General features: G+C 42.7%; 1 protein-coding gene across 1 annotated transcript in view; it reads right to left on the reverse strand.

The window, feature by feature from the left end:
- gbe1b (glucan (1,4-alpha-), branching enzyme 1b) overlaps nt 1–17,047 on the reverse strand; it is a 275,869-nt gene that overhangs the window by 250,905 nt on the left and 7,917 nt on the right. The gene's annotated exons all lie outside the window — the stretch shown is intronic.

A 17,047-nucleotide genomic window follows, 5' to 3' on the forward strand; every position in this document is an offset into this window, starting at 1 on the left:
TTGATCAGTGTTCAGGCGTCACAAGCTATAGGAGAGGTGTTGACCAGTGTTCAGGCGTCACAAGACTATCGGAGATGTGTTGATCAGTGTTCAGGCGTCACAAGACTATAGGAGATGTGTTGATCAGTGTTCAGGCGTCACAAGCTATAGGAGAGGTGTTGACCAGTGTTCAGGCGTCACAAGACTATCGGAGATGTGTTGATCAGTGTTCAGGCGTCACAAGACTATAGGAGATGTGTTGATCAGTGTTCAGGCGTCACAAGCTATAGGAGAGGTGTTGACCAGTGTTCAGGCGTCACAAGACTATCGGAGATGTGTTGATCAGTGTTCAGGCTTCACAAGACTATAGGAGATGTGTTGATCAGTGTTCAGGCGACACAAGACTATAGGAGATGTGTTGACCAGTCTATGGTTGCATCCCACATTGTATGGGATTGGGCTCTGGTCAAAAGTAATGCAATATGCTGTGAAAGTACAAAACATTAAGAATGCCTGTTCTTTCCATGACAGACTGACCAGGTGAAAGCTATGATCCCTTATTGATGATGTCACTTGTTAAATCCACTTAAAAATCAGTGTAGGTGAAGGGGAGGAGACAGGTTAAAGAAGGATTTTTAAGTATTGGGACAGTAGAGACATGGATTGTGTTTGTTCCATTCAGAGGGTGAATGGACAAGACAACATATTAAAGTGTCGTTGAACAGGGTATGGTAGTAGGTGCCAGGTGCACTGGTTTGAGTGTGTCAAGAACTGCAACGCTGCTGGGTTTTCACTCTCAACAGTTTCCTGTGTGTATCAAGAAGGTTCCACCACCCAAAGGACATCCAGCCAACTTGACACAACTGTGGGAAACTTTGGAGTCAACATGAGACAGCATTCCAGTGGAACACTAAAATAGTCAAATTCACACACTTATCAAGAGAACATCCCTGGTCATCTCTACTGCCTCTGATCTAGAGGACTCACTAAACAGAGAACATCCCTGGTCATCCCTACTGCCTCTGATCTAGAGGACTCACTAAACAGAGAACATCCCTGGTCATCCCTACTGCCTCTGATCTGGAGGACTCACTAAACAGAGAACATCCCTGGTCATCCCTACTGCCTCTGATCTGGAGGACTCACTAAACAGAGAACATCCCTGGTCATCCCTACTGCCTCTGATCTAGAGGACTCACTAAACAGAGAACATCCCTGGTCATCCCTACTGCCTCTGATCTAGAGGACTCACTAAACAGAGAACATCCCTGGTCATCCCTACTGCCTCTGATCTGACGGACTCACTAAACAGAGAACATCCCTGGTCATCCCTACTGCCTCTGATCTGGAGGAATCACTAAACAGAGAACATCCCTGGTCATCCCTACTGCCTCTGATCTGGAGGACTCACTAAACAGAGAACATCCCTGGTCATCCCTACTGCCTCTGATCTGGAGGACTCACTAAACAGAGAACATCCCTGGTCATCCCTACTGCCTCTGATCTGACGGACTCACTAAACAGAGAACATCCCTGGTCAACCCTACTGCCTCTGATCTGGAGGACTCACTAAACAGAGAACATCCCTGGTCATCCCTACTGCCTCTGATCTGGAGGACTCACTAAACAGAGAACATCCCTGGTCATCCCTACTGCCTCTGATCTGGAGGACTCACTAAACAGAGAACATCCCTGATCATCCCTACTGCCTCTGATCTGGAGGACTCACTGAACAGAAATACTTTGCTTGTAAAGTACCATTTAAGATGGAGGCTACCTATAGCTGGGTAGACTGCCCTAAATGGAGGCTAGGCTAGCTATAGCTGGGTAGACTGCCCTAAATGGAGGCTAGCTATAGCTGGGTAGACTGCCCTAAATGGAGGCTACCTATAGCTGGGTAGACTGCCCTAAATGGAGGCTAGGCTACCTATAGCTGGGTAGACTGCCCTAAATGGAGGCTAGGCTACCTATAGCTGGGTAGACTGCCCTAAATGGAGGCTAGGCTACCTATAGCTGGGTAGACTGCCCTAAATGGAGGCTAGCTATAGCTGGGTAGACTGCCCTAAATGGAGGCTAGCTATAGCTGGGTAGACTGCCCTAAATGGAGGCTAGCTATAGCTGGGTAGACTGCCCTAAATGGAGGCTAGCTATAGCTGGGTAGACTGCCCTAAATGGAGGCTAGCTATAGCTGGGTAGACTGCCCTAAATGGAGGCTAGCTATAGCTGGGTAGACTTCCCTAAATGGAGGCTAGCTATAGCTGGGTAGACTGCCCTAAATGGAGGCTACCTATAGCTGGGTAGACTGCCCTAAATGGAGACTACCTATAGCTGGGTAGACTGCCCTAAATGGAGGCTAGCTATAGCTGGGTAGACTGCCCTAAATGGAGGCTACCTATAGCTGGGTAGAGTGCCCTAAATGGAGGCTACCTATAGCTGGGTAGACTGCCCTAAATGGAGGCTGGCTAGCCTACCTATAGCTGGGTAGACTGCCCTAAATGGAGGCTAGCCTACCTATAGCTGGGTAGACTGCCCTAAATGGAGGCTAGCTATAGCTGGGTAGACTGCCCTAAATGGAGGCTACCTATAGCTGGGTAGACTGCCCTAAATGGAGGCTACCTATAGCTGGGTAGACTGCCCTAAATGGAGGCTATAGGTAGGCATAGAACACAGTCAATGTAACACACACACACAATATTAAATGCTATAGCCAAGAGGTTGGTGAGCTATATGTGGACGTGGTTGTTGCAATATCAACCCCATATATAGTATACAGTCTAAAATGTAGGTCTATCTGAGTAGCCTCTTGCTTTACCTTGGACCGCATTCGAGGGCATTCAAAATCAATACAAGATGGATAGGCTGTCTTGCAAAGAGCATTCATATTTTAACACCTGCCACACATCAACATACTGTAAGCCATAGACAATGCTCACAAAAATGATCCTAATTTTAGTCACCGTTACTGTGTAAAGGCAGTTATGTTCTTACATGAATTTGAATTAATATATTATTTTTAATCAAACGATATCTACCCGAATATGTCCCTATAACCTCTCCCGCACGGGGTCACCATGTCACCATCTCACCAGGACACCATGTCACCAGGACACCAGGACACCATGTCACCATCTCACCAGGACACCATGTCACCAGGACACCAGGACACCATGTCGCCAGGACACAATGTCGCCAGGACACAATGTCACTATGTCACCAGGACACAATGTCACTATGTCACCAGGACACAATGTCACTATGTCACTATGTCACCAGGACACAATGTCACTATGTCACTATGTCACCATGTCACCATGTCACCATGTCACTATGTCACTATGTCACCAGGACACAATGTCACTATGTCACTATGTCACCAGGACACAATGTCACTATGTCACCAGGACACAATGTCACTATGTCACCAGGACACAATGTCACTATGTCACCAGGACACCATGTCACTATGTCACCATGTCACTATGTCACCAGGACACAATGTCACTATGTCACCAGGACACAATGTCACTATGTCACCAGGACACAATGTCACTATGTCACTATGTCACCAGGACACAATGTCACTATGTCACTATGTCACCATGTCACCATGTCACCATGTCACTATGTCACTATGTCACCAGGACACAATGTCACTATGTCACTATGTCACCAGGACACAATGTCACTATGTCACCAGGACACAATGTCACTATGTCACCAGGACACAATGTCACTATGTCACCAGGACACCATGTCACTATGTCACCATGTCACTATGTCACCAGGACACAATGTCACTATGTCACCAGGACACAATGTCACTATGTCACCATGTCACCATGTCACCATGTCACCATGTCACCATGTCACCAGGACACTATGTCACTATGTCACCATGTCACCATGTCACCATGTCACCATGTCACTATGTCACTATGTCACTATGTCACCATGTCACCATGTCACTATGTCACCAGGACACAATGTCACTGTCACCAGGACACAATGTCACTAGGACACCATGTCACTATGTCACCATGTCACTATGTCACTATGTCACCAGGACACCATGTCACTATGTCACTATGTCACTAGGACACCATGTCACCATGTCACTATGTCACTATGTCACCAGGACACCATGTCACTATGTCACCATGTCACCATGTCACCATGTCACCATGTCACTATGTCACTACATTACCAGGACACCATGTCACTATGTCACCATGTCACTATGTCACCAGGACACCATGTCACTACATTACCAGGACACCATGTCACCAGGACACCATGTCACTACAGTGCCTTGCGAAAGAATTCACCCCCTTGGTGTTTTTCCTATTTTTGTTGCATTACAATAATAATAATAATAATAATAATCTGTAATTTAAATAGATTTTTATTTGGATTACATGTAATGGACATACACAAAATAGTCCAAATTGGTGAAGTGAAAAAAATTACTTGTATCAAAAAAAAAATACAAAACTGAAAAGTGGTGTGCATATCTATTCCCCCCTTTACTATGAAGTACCTAAGTAAGATCTGGTGTGGAGGTCGACTGAGTATGATTTTTCAACGCTGATACCGATAACAATTATAGGAGGGCCAAAAAAAAGCCGATACCGATTAAATCGGCCGATTGGTCTGACAATTTTTTTAATGCATTTGGAATAATGACAATTACAACAATACTGAATGAACACTTAACTTAATATAATACATCAATAAAATCCATTTAGCCTCAAATAAATAATGAAACATGTTCAATTTGGTTTAAATAATGCAAAAACTAAGTGTTGGAGAAGAAAGTAAAAGTGCAATATGTGCCATGTAAGAAAGCTAACGTTTAAGTTCCTTGCTCAGAACATGAGAACATATGAAAGCTGGTAGTTCCTTTTAACATGAGTCTTCAATATTCCCATGTAATAAATTAAGACTATTTCACTCATTTTTCAAGATTGAATGCCCAAGCTGACAAGGTAAATAATATATTTAAGTAGTTAAAAGATCAAATAAAGGTGTTAAAAATATAATAATCTGTGTCCAAAAATACAAATTTCTGATTGTTATGAAAACCTTAAAAATCGGCCCTAAATAAAATCTGCCATTCAGATTAAAATCGGTCAACCTCTAATCTGGGGCAATCAATTACCTTCAGATGTCACATAAATAGTTAAATAAAGTTCACCTGTGTGCAATCTAATGTCACCTGATCTCAGTATACACACACACACGTTCTGAAAGGCCCCAGAGTCTGCAACACCACTAAGCAGGGGACACCACCAAGAAAGTGGCCCTATGAAGACCAAGGAGCTCTCCAAACAGGTCAGGGACAAAGATGTGGAGAAGTACAGATCGGGATTGGGTTACAAAGAAATATCAAAAACGTTTTTTTCCCCACAGTGCACCAATTAAATCCATTATTTAAAACATGGAAAGAACATGGCACCACAACAAACCTGCCAAGTGAGGGCCGCCCACCAAAACTCACAGACCAGGTAAGGAGGGCATTGATCAGAGGCAACAAAAGAGACCAAAGATAACCCTGAAGGAGCTGCAAAGCTCCACAACGGAGATTGGAGTATCTGTCCATAGGACCACTTTAAGCCATACACTCCACAGAGCTGGGCTTAATGGAAGAGTGACCAGAAAAATGCCATTGCTTAAAGAAAAAAATAAGTAAACACATTTGGTGTTCACCAAAAGGCATGTGGGAGACTCCCAAACATATGAAAGAAGGTACTCTGGTCAGATGAGACTAAAATGTAGCTTTTTGGCTATCAAGGAAAATGCTATGTCTGGCGCAAACCCAACACCTCATCACCCAGAGAATATCATCCCCACAGTGAAGCATGGCGGTGGCAGCATCATACCGTGGGGATGTTCTTCATCGGCAAGGACTGGGAAACTGGTCAGAATTGAAGGAATGATGGGTGGCACTAAATACAGGGAAATACTTGAGGGAAATCTGTTTCAGTCTTCCAGAGATGTGAGACTGGGACAGAGGTTCACCTTCCAGCAGGACAATGACCCTAAGCATACTGCTAAAGTAACACTTGAGTGGTTTAAGGGGAAACCTTTAAATATCTTGGAACGGCCTAGTCAAAGCCCAGATCTCAATCCAATTGAGAATCTGTGGTATGACAGCAATCTGTACACCAGCGGAATCCATCCAACTTGAAGGAACTGGGGCAGTTTTGCCTTGAAGAATGGGCAAAAATCCCAGTGGCTTGATGTGCCAAGCTTATAGAGACTTAACCCAAGAGACTTGCAGCTGTAATTGCTGTAAAAGGTGGCTCTACAAAGTATTGACATTGGGAGAGTGAACAACTTGAGCGTGCCTAACTATTCTGTTTTTTGGTCTTATTCGTTTCACAATAAAAAAAACACTTGCATCTTCAAAAAGTGGTAAGCATGTTGTGTAAATCAAATGATGATACAAACCCCCCCCCCCACAGAAATCTGTTTTAATTATTTTAATTAATTTTAATTATTCCAGGTTGTAAGGCAACAAAATAGGAAAAATGCCAAGGGGGTGAATACTTTCACAAGCCACTGTAGTTAAATAGTCCTACATGACATCACCATGTCACTATGTTGTGGCAGACCAGCTAAACCATTAGTTTATACTCTCCAGTGTCAGAAAATAAACCAACTTCTTCATCATCATCATTTATCATGTTAGTTCCTCCTTTCCAGCTGCTGTCCGGATCAGATTCTCCCTGCAGGATTCCCTATAGTCTACAGAGAGGAGAGTATCCTAGCCAGCTGCTGTCCAGATCAGATGGTCCCCTGCAGGATCAGATTGTCCCCTGCAGGATCAGATTGTCCCCTGCAGGATCAGATTGTCCTCTGCAGGATCAGATGGTCCCCTGCAGGATCAGATGGTCCCCTTCAGGATCAGATTTTTCCTGCAGGATCAGATTGTCCCCTGCAGGATCAGATTGTCCCCTGCAGGATCAGATTGTCCCCTGCAGGATCAGATGGTCCTAGCCAGCTGGATGAAAAACACTCTCCTCTTTTTTCCTCTGCATGCTCTCTCATCCCTTCCTCCCCGACTCTCTGTCTCTCTCCACTCTCTGTCTCTCTCCAATCTCTGTCTCTCTCCACTCTCTGTCTCTCTCCACTCTCTGTCTCTCTCCACTCTCTGTCTCTCTCCACTCTCTGTCTCTCTCCACTCTCTGTCTCTCTCCACTCTCTGTCTCTCTCCACTCTCTGTCTCTCTCCACTCTGCAACTCAAATGGATAACAGCTTAGTGCTCCCATACCTGCGGTGTCACCATTTCAGAATACATGTTCTGGCAGCCCTGTGGAGAGCCTTTCAGGAGGACAAGGAGATGAGGAGAGGTGAGGAGGATTCAGTTAAGGATGGCTCCTGGCTCTGCATTAATAGTCATGGTTATGATTAGAACAAACTAAGTGCTGGGGGGGATAGTCTGGCTGGCTGGGTGTGTTTCTATAGTCCTGCTAATCTAGAACCTCTTCTTCTGGCCCTGCTGGTATGATTAGACAAGAGATGAGAGAGAAGACAGTGTGTGTGTGTGTGTGTGTGTGTGTGTCTCAAATTGCACCCTATTACCTATACAGTGCGCTACTTTAGGGCAGAGCCCTGAACATGCCCTATGGGCCCTGGTCAAAAGTAGTGCACTATGTAAGGAATAAGGTTCTGTCAAAAGTAGTGCACTAATGTAAGGAATAGTGCCCCAATTGGGACATAACCATCAAGATCAGACCACGCATCACAATCACATTCAAGGTGACTTCAAGGTTCCATTCCAAACCACACCCTATTCCATATATAGTGCACTACGTTTGACCAGAGTCCCACTAAATAAGAAATAGGGTGCTATTTGGGACGTATACTAAAAGACATCTGATTTCCCTAAACTTGCTGCTAACACAAAATCTAAACTTCCCCTCACCTGCTTATTAGTAATAACGAGTAATACAATTAGGCCAGCCTCTGACTGTCCTCTGTTTCTCTTCTCTCTCTCTCAAGGTGTGATCTCTGTGTCCTCTCTCTAGGTGTGATCTGTGTCCTCTCTCTCTCTCTCTAGGTGTGATCTGTGTCCTCTCTCTCTCTCTCTAGGTGTGATCTGTGTCCTCTCTCTCTCTCTCTCTCTAGGTGTGATCTGTGTCCTCTCTCTCTCAAGGTGTGATCTGTGTCCTCTCGCTCTCAAGGTGTGATCTGTGTCCTCTCTCTCTCAAGGTGTGATCTGTGTCCTCTCTCTCTCAAGGTGTGATCTGTGTCCTCTCTCTCTCAAGGTGTGATCTGTGTCCTCTCTCTCTCAAGGTGTGATCTGTGTCCTCTCTCTCAAGGTGTGATCTGTGTCCTCGCTCTCTCTCTCTCTCAAGGTGTGATCTCTGTCCTCTCTCAAGGTGTCATCTCTGTCCTCTCTCAAGGTGTGATCTGTGTCCTCTCTCTCTCAAGGTGTGATCTGTGTCCTCTCTCTCTCAAGGTGTGATCTGTGTCCTCTCTCTCTCAAGGTGTGATCTGTGTCCTCTCTCTCAAGGTGTGATCTGTGTCCTCGCTCTCTCTCTCTCTCAAGGTGTGATCTCTGTCCTCTCTCTCTCAAGGTGTCATCTCTGTCCTCTCTCTCTCTCTCTGTGTTTACATCCATTTTGCATTATTCTTCATTATTTTATTACAATGTATATTGTACAAATTGTTGCTTTGGCAATATTAAAAATGCTAATGTTTTTTTTATGCCAAGAAAGCAGCTTGAGAGAGGACAGAGACGACACAGAGCGAGAGAAGGTTCCAGAGTTCCAAATTGAGTAGCAGCTGCTGAAAAAAAAAATTGCGCCTACAAATATTGAAATATAAATGGTGTGAAGTAGATTGGGAAAAACAAAAAGAAAGCTGCAAGACTGAATGGAAGACAAAACAATCAACACATGAAGGCTTGTGAATTTTTTAAAAATATATTTATCTTATAAAATTGTGCAGCTATTTTAGCTAGCTGGAATGTTTACCAGTTGCTAAGCAAGGTGAAAATCTGTCGTTCTGCCCCCTGAACAAGGCAGTTTAACCCACTGTTCCTAGGGCATCATTGAAAACAAGAATTTGTTCTTAATTAACTGACTTGCCTCATTAAACAAAGGAAAAAGAAAACAAATAAACATTACTTCTCCTAAAACAAAAGCTAACAAAAAAATAGCTAGTTAACAACACAATAGATCGACAGGACATGAAATCAAACCGTTCTCTGAAGACACTAATACAAGAAACATTGTTTTGGAAAAAGGTAGGCTTCTATTGCGACATTGTAGCCAACACCAGCATTACAATGGAAATTGTTTGCACAACAGAAAGCTAAAAGAAAAGTTGAATGATGGGACCATGAACACATCTTTGCAGATCTTACAAGTTGCAAAAACAAATTAACTATTTAATACCAAACGAGGACACATATGGAAAATGGTTATTTGCAACTATTTCCCTTTCTCAAAAACAAAGAAAGAGAGGCATCAGCCAAGGATGACAGATCAGCATTTTTCTTTAAAGAAGCTGACCAGAGCAACACATATCAAACAGTCAATTTATACAGTACTGTATTGATACAAGGCAATGATTCAAGCCTCTGGGCTTTTTTGAGGATGTGTTTCAGAAGCTGAGGAGAAAGTAAAAGGAGGGCGATGGAGAAAAGCAGGCCCCAACAGCCTCTGTGACCCAGCAAGGACAACACTGTCTAGAAACTAAAAGAAGAGAAAGTTCAGGGAGTAGAGCAGAGCATCTATTGCTGATACAAAACCACATTTGGCTAAAACATGTATAATCTATTGTGACAATGATGTTTACATATGTGCAGTTTATGCTCCTCCTTCAGATTCATCATATTATGAGGATCAGTTTTTTGACGATTTCAGACAGAGGGTAAAGTGCTTCTTTGTGGAGATTTCAATGCAAGAACAGGTTCTGAGCCGGACTACACTGATGCGGGAGGTAACCACCACATATTTGGACACCCCTCCTTGTATAGTAGCCCTATTATCAATAATAGAAACAGTCCTGGCCAAATACTGAACAAAAAATGGGAAGGAGTTAGTGCATCTCTGTCGAGCCTTGGGCCTGTACATGCCTAATGGTAGACTCAGAGGGGTCTTTTTAGGTCGGTTTACTTCCTGCTCAGCACTTGGGACAAGCCTAGTCAATTATGCCATCAGTGACATAGACCCCTCCTACATTAGTGAATTCACTGTCAGACTACAGACACCAGTCAGATTAACGTGCTTCTGAAATTTACCAGCAATACTCAGGTAAAAAAAACTGCCCAATAATCTCTACAACATGAACCAATCGTACAGATGGGCTCCAAACAGCGCAGACAAATTCATTGAACTGAAATTAAATGAACTCTGTACAGGTCTTCAATAACTCACAAGAACAAAACAATAAAGGTGTCAAAAACATAAAAATTGCATATTCCAAAAAACAGAATCAAAAGCAAATTTGAGAAAACCAAAGAAACAAAAAACTGAATGTTTGTGAAAAATGGTTTGATAATATTTAAAACCATTAGAAAACATCAAAAACAGAAGCAGCAGAACAACCCAGAGCGACACTGTGAATATTCTGAAACAGTAGAAACACAATGAAAACACAAGAAATTGAATTACAAACTCAGCAAAAAAAGAAAATAAATGTCCTCTCATTGTCAACTGCGTTTATTTTCAGCAAACTTAACATGTGTAAATATTTGTATGAACATAAGATTCAACAACTGAGACATAACCTGAACAAGTTCCACAGACATGTGACTAACAGAAATTGAATAATGTGTCCCTGAACAAAGGGGGGGGGGTCAAAAGTAACATTCAGTATCTGGTGTGGCCACCAGCTGCATTAAGTACTGCAGTGCATCTCCTCCTCATGAACTGCACCAGATTTGCCAGTTGCTGCTGTGAGATGTTACCCCACTCTTCCACCAAGGGACCTTGTTCCAAGGTGTGTGTGGGGGGGGGGGTCGTCCAATAGCTCTAGCCCTCACCCTCCGATCCAACAGGTCCCAGACGTTCTCTATGGGATTGAGATCCAGGCTCTTCGCTGGCCATGGCAGAACACTGACATTCCTGTCTTGCAGGAAATCACGCACAGAATGAGCAGTATGGCTGGTGGCATTGTGGAGGAGGATGTCTTCCCTGTAACGCACAGCGTTGAGATTGCCTGCAATGACAGCAAGCTCAGTCCGATGATGCTGTGACACACCGCCCCAGACCATGACGGACCCTCCACCTCCAAATCGATCCTGCTCCAGAGTACAGTCCTCGGTGTAAAGCTCATTCCTTTGACGATAAACACGAATCTGACCATCACCCCTTGTGAGACAAAACCATGACTCGTCAGTGAAGAGCACTTTTTTCCAGTCCTCTCTGGTCCAGCGACGGGACGGTGGGTTTGTGCCCAAAGGCAATGTTGTTGCCGGTGGTGTCTGGTGAGGACCTGCCTTACAACAGGCCTACAAGCCCTCAGTCCAACCTCTTTCAGCCTATTGCGGACAGTCTGAGCACTGATGGAGGGATTGTGCGTTCCTGGTGTAACTCGGGCAGTTGTTGTTGCCATTCTGTACCTATACCACAGGTGTGATGTTCAGATGTACCGATCCTGAACAGATGTTGTTACACGTGGTCTCCCACTGCGAGGACGATCAGCTGTCCGTCCTGTCTCCCTATAGCGCCATTTTAGGCATCTCACAGTACGGACATTGCAATTCATTGCCCTGGCCACATATGCTATCCTCATGCCTCCTTGCAGGAAGCCTAAGGCACATTCACACAGATGAGCAGGGACCCTGGGCAGGAGTCAGTAGAAAGGCCTCTTTAGTGTCCTACATTTCCATAACTGTGACCTTAATTGCCTGCCATCTGTAAGCTGTTCGTGTCTTAATGATCGTTCCACAGGTGCATGATCATTAATTATTTAATGGGAAACCGTATTTAAACCCTTTACAATGAAGATCTGTGAAGTTATTTGGATTTTTACGAATTATCTTTGAAAGACAAGGTCCTGAAAAAGGGACATTCCTTTTTTTGCTGAGTTTACCAATAAGACACTTGATGAAATTGGAAAACGCAATTGACCAGAATCAGTTCTGTGACATGTGGAACAATTTAATCATTTTGAATGGTACATCACAGTACTGACCATATACACACACAAAAAAAAGAGGGCAAAATCTTTGCTTGCTTTATTGCCTTTTATAAAGCATTTGATTCTGTTTGGCACGAAGGGGCATTCTTCAGATTTTCCAAAGTGGACTCAATCAAATTTATGAACACAGAAAACAAGTGTGGAATAACAACTACTTTCCCAGCGTTGAAGTGTAAAGACAAGGCTGAAGTTTGAGTCCAAACCTTTTCAACATTTAAATGAATTAGCAGACATGTTGGACCATTCTTCCAGCCCCAGGACTCACACTATGTGACACGGAGGTAAAATACCTGCTATATGTTGATGATTTGGTTCCAATAGCTCTTTACAGAAGTGAGGTTTGGGGGCCAATCAATACACTGGACATTAAAATGTGGGAGAAACATCCAATTAAAGCCGTACATGCAGAACTATGTTGGAACATTCTAGAAGTCTAAAGAAATACACCAACTAATGCAAGTCGGGCAGAACTATGCTGTTTTCCAGTGGTAATGAAAGAACAAACCAAAAAAAGATCATTACAATTTTGGCTACACCTAAATTCAAGTCTCCAATTTAAAACACTTCAAACCCAAGAGCCGAGCCCAGAAACAAGCCCTCTCAGTAAGCTAGTATTGGACCTAACCAACCAAGCTGACACCAGCACTGATTCAAAAAAGACTAAAAAAAAAATTCAAATAAACAAAATCAATAACAATCAAAAGGACTCAAATTTACAACATTGGAAAAACGAAACAAAATCCCAAAGCCGACTAAATTGCTATCTGGCTCTGAACAGAAAATATGAATTGGCTGATTATCTCTACTCTGTCAGAGATACGAAGCAGAGACAGATCCTTACCAAGTACAGGCTGAGTGACCAATTGGCAATAGAAACCGGCAGACATAAAAAGACATGGCTACCCAAAGAGGAGAGTGTACGTGGTCACTGCACGACAGGGGAGGTAGAAACAGAGATGCACTTTCTCCTTTAATGTGAGAAATATTCCTCACCAAGAGATTTTACTACATTTATTCAACATTTTTACTTATTAAACAAAGAGGAAAAACTACAGATATTCCTGGGTGAAGGAGCAACAGCTTCTCCTTCCTTCCATATCCTGCATAGTAAGCAGTAACCAGCTTCTCCTTCCTTCCATATCCTGCATAGTAAGCAGTAACCAGCTTCTCCTTCCTTCCAGATCCTGCATAGTAAGCAGTAACCAGCTTCTCCTTCCTTCCATATCCTGCATAGTAAGCAGTAACCAGCTTCTCCTTCCTTCCATATCCTGCATAGTAAGCAGTAACCAGCTTCTCCTTCCTTCCATATCCTGCATAGTAAGCAGTAACCAGCTTCTCCTTCCTTCCATATCCTGCATAGTAAGCAGTAACCAGCTTCTCCTTCCTTCCATATCCTGCATAGTAAGCAGTAACCAGCTTCTCCTTCCTTCCATATCCTACATAGTAAGCAGTAACCAGCTTCTCCTTCCTTCCATATCCTACATAGTAAGCAGTAACCAGCTTATCCTTCCTTCCATGTCCTGCATAGTAAGCAGTAACCAGCTTCTCCTTCCTTCCATATCCTGCATAGTAAGCAGTAACCAGCTTCTCCTTCCTTCCATATCCTGCATAGTAAGCAGTAACCAGCTTCTCCTTCCTTCCATATCCTGCATATAAGCAGTAACCAGCTTCTCCTTCCTTCCATATCCTGCATAGTAAGCAGTAACCAGCTTCTCCTTCCTTCCATATCCTGCATAGTAAGCAGTAACCAGCTTCTCCTTCCTTCCATATCCTGCATAGTAAGCAGTAACCAGCTTCTCTTTCCTTCCATATCCTGCATAGTAAGCAGTAACCAGCTTCTCCTTCCTTCCATATCCTGCATAGTAAGCAGTAACCAGCTTCTCCTTCCTTCCATATCCTGCATAGTAAGCAGTAACCATCTTCTCTTTCCTTCCATATCCTGCATAGTAAGCAGTAACCAGCTTCTCCTTCCTTCCATATCCTGCATAGTAAGCAGTAACCAGCTTCTCTTTCCTTCCATATCCTGCATAGTAAGCAGTAACCAGCTTCTCCTTCCTTCCATATCCTGCATAGTAAGCAGTAACCAGCTTCTCCTTCCTTCCATATCCTGCATAGTAAGCAGTAACCAGCTTCTCCTTCCTTCCATATCCTGCATAGTAAGCAGTAACCAGCTTCTCCTTCCTTCCAGATCCTGCATAGTAAGCAGTAACCAGCTTCTCCTTCCTTCCAGATCCTGCATAGTAAGCAGTAACCAGCTTCTCCTTCCTTCCATATCCTGCATAGTAAGCAGTAACCAGCTTCTCCTTCCTTCCATATCCTACATAGTAAGCAGTAACCAGCTTCTACTTCCTTCCATATCCTGCATAGTAAGCAGTAACCAGCTTCTCCTTCCTTCCATATCCTACATAGTAAGCAGTAACCAGCTTCTCCTTCCTTCCATATCCTACATAGTAAGCAGTAACCAGCTTCTCCTTCCTTCCATATCCTACATAGTAAGCAGTAACCAGCTTCTCCTTCCTTCCATATCCTGCATAGTAAGCAGTAACCAGCTTCTCCTTCCTTCCATATCCTACATAGTAAGCAGTAACCAGCTTCTCCTTCCTTCCATATCCTGCATAGTAAGCAGTAACCAGCTTCTCTTGTACACATTGTTGCTTTGGCAATATTGACGCCATGTTTTTCATGCCAACAAAGCAGCTTGAGATTTGAATGTTGAAAGCGAGAGGGGGGGGGGGGGACACACACCATAACAGTCAGGATGATGTGACAACTTCCTACTCAGATTGCAGCATAACATGCTGACTAGACGTCATCGCACACATGCTGATTTTCAACGTCCACACCAGACGCGATCAGGACACGCAGGTTGAAATATCAAAACTAACTCTGAACCAACTATACTAAATTTAGGGACAGGTCGAAAAGCATTAAACATTTATGGCAATTTAGCTAGCTAGTTTGCTGTTGCTAGGTCATTTGTCCTGGGATATAAAACATTGGGTTATTTTACCTAAAAAAATGCACAAGGTCCTCTACTCTAGAGGACAACTAATCCACAGATAAAAGGGTCAGTTCCTAGTCATGCCCTCCTCCTTCAGTTCCTAGTCATGCCCTCCTCCTTCAGTTCCTAGTCATGCCCTCCTCCTTCAGTTCCTAGTCATGCCCTCCTCCTGCCCTGTATTACATTACTAGTCCTGTATTACATTACTAGTCCTGTATTACATTACTAGTCCTGTATTACATTACTAGTCCTGTATTACATTACTAGTCCTGTATTACATTACTAGTCCTGTATTACATTACTAGTCCTGTATTACATTACTAGTCCTGTATTACATTACTAGTCCTGTATTACATTACTAGTCCTGTATTACATTAGTAGTCCTGTATTACATGATGTATTACATTCGTAGTCCTGTATTACATTCGTAGTCCTGTATTACATTCGTAGTCCTGTATTACATTCGTAGTCCTGTATTACATTCGTAGTCCTGTATTACATTCGTAGTCCTGTATTACATTCGTAGTCCTGTATTACATTACTAGTCCTGTATTACATTATGTATTACATTACTAGTCCTGTATTACATTACGTATTACATTACTAGTCCTGTATTACATTACGTATTACATTACTAGTCCTGTATTACATTACTAGTCCTGTATTACATTACTAGTCCTGTATTACATTACTAGTCCTGTATTACATTATTAGTCCTGTATTACATTACTAGTCCTGTATTACATTAGTAGTCCTGTATTACATTACTAGTCCTGTATTACATTATTAGTCCTGTATTACATTAGTAGTCCTGTATTACATTAGTAGTCCTGTATTACATTACTAGTCCTGTATTACATTACTAGTCCTGTATTACATTATGTATTACATTATGTATTACATTACTAGTCCTGTATTACATTACTAGTCCTGTATTACATTAGTAGTCCTGTATTACATTAGTAGTCCTGTATTACATTATGTATTACATTATGTATTACATTAGTAGTCCTGTATTACATTAGTAGTCCTGTATTACATTAGTAGTCCTGTATTACATTAGTCCTGTATTACATTAGTAGTCCTGTATTTAGTAGTCCTGTATTACCCTTTTGTATTACATTAGTAGTCCTGTATTACATTAGTAGTCCTGTATTACATTAGTAGTCCTGTATTACATTAGTAGTCCTGTATTACATTAGTAGTCCTGTATTACATTAGTAGTCCTGTATTACATTACTAGTCCTGTATTACATTACTAGTCCTGTATTACATTATGTATTACATTAGTAGTCCTGTATTATATTACTAGTCCTGTATTATATTACTAGTCCTGTATTATATTAGTAGTCCTGTATTACATTAGTAGTCCTGTATTACATTAGTAGTCCTGTATTACATTAGTAGTCAGAAAGCCTGATTGATGCCAGCTTCAACCTGATTCATTAACATGGTAGTGTGGAGGGTTTGGTCGGTGACCTTCAGGCTAGCAAAGAGGAGCTCTACAACTACTAGCATGTTCAAATCAGACAACAACCATCTCTACAATCCATCTTCTCACTATTGATTTTACTTTATTAAAAAAAAAACTCAATGTTGCAGCAACAGAAAAATGTCTTCAACTATGAAAGATGATAACAAGCTCATAACAAAACCAGCAAATGTGGTCCCTACAGGTCTGTATACCCCTCTTTCTCTGGTCCCTACAGGTCTGTGTGTGTTTGTGTTTGTGTGTGTGTGTGTGTGTATATATATATATATATACACACACATCGTCCCTACAGGTCTGTATACCCCTCTCTCTCCTCCCCTCCCCCCCCTCTCTCCCTCTCCCTACAGGTCTGTATACTGGGGTGTCTGAATTCCTATCACTGATCCACCAAAGTAGCAAGCTCCCTCCTGGCTGTAGC

This window comes from Oncorhynchus kisutch, linkage group LG15, assembly GCF_002021735.2.
Source record: "Oncorhynchus kisutch isolate 150728-3 linkage group LG15, Okis_V2, whole genome shotgun sequence".
In the NCBI taxonomy this organism is placed as follows: Eukaryota; Metazoa; Chordata; class Actinopteri; order Salmoniformes; family Salmonidae; genus Oncorhynchus; species Oncorhynchus kisutch.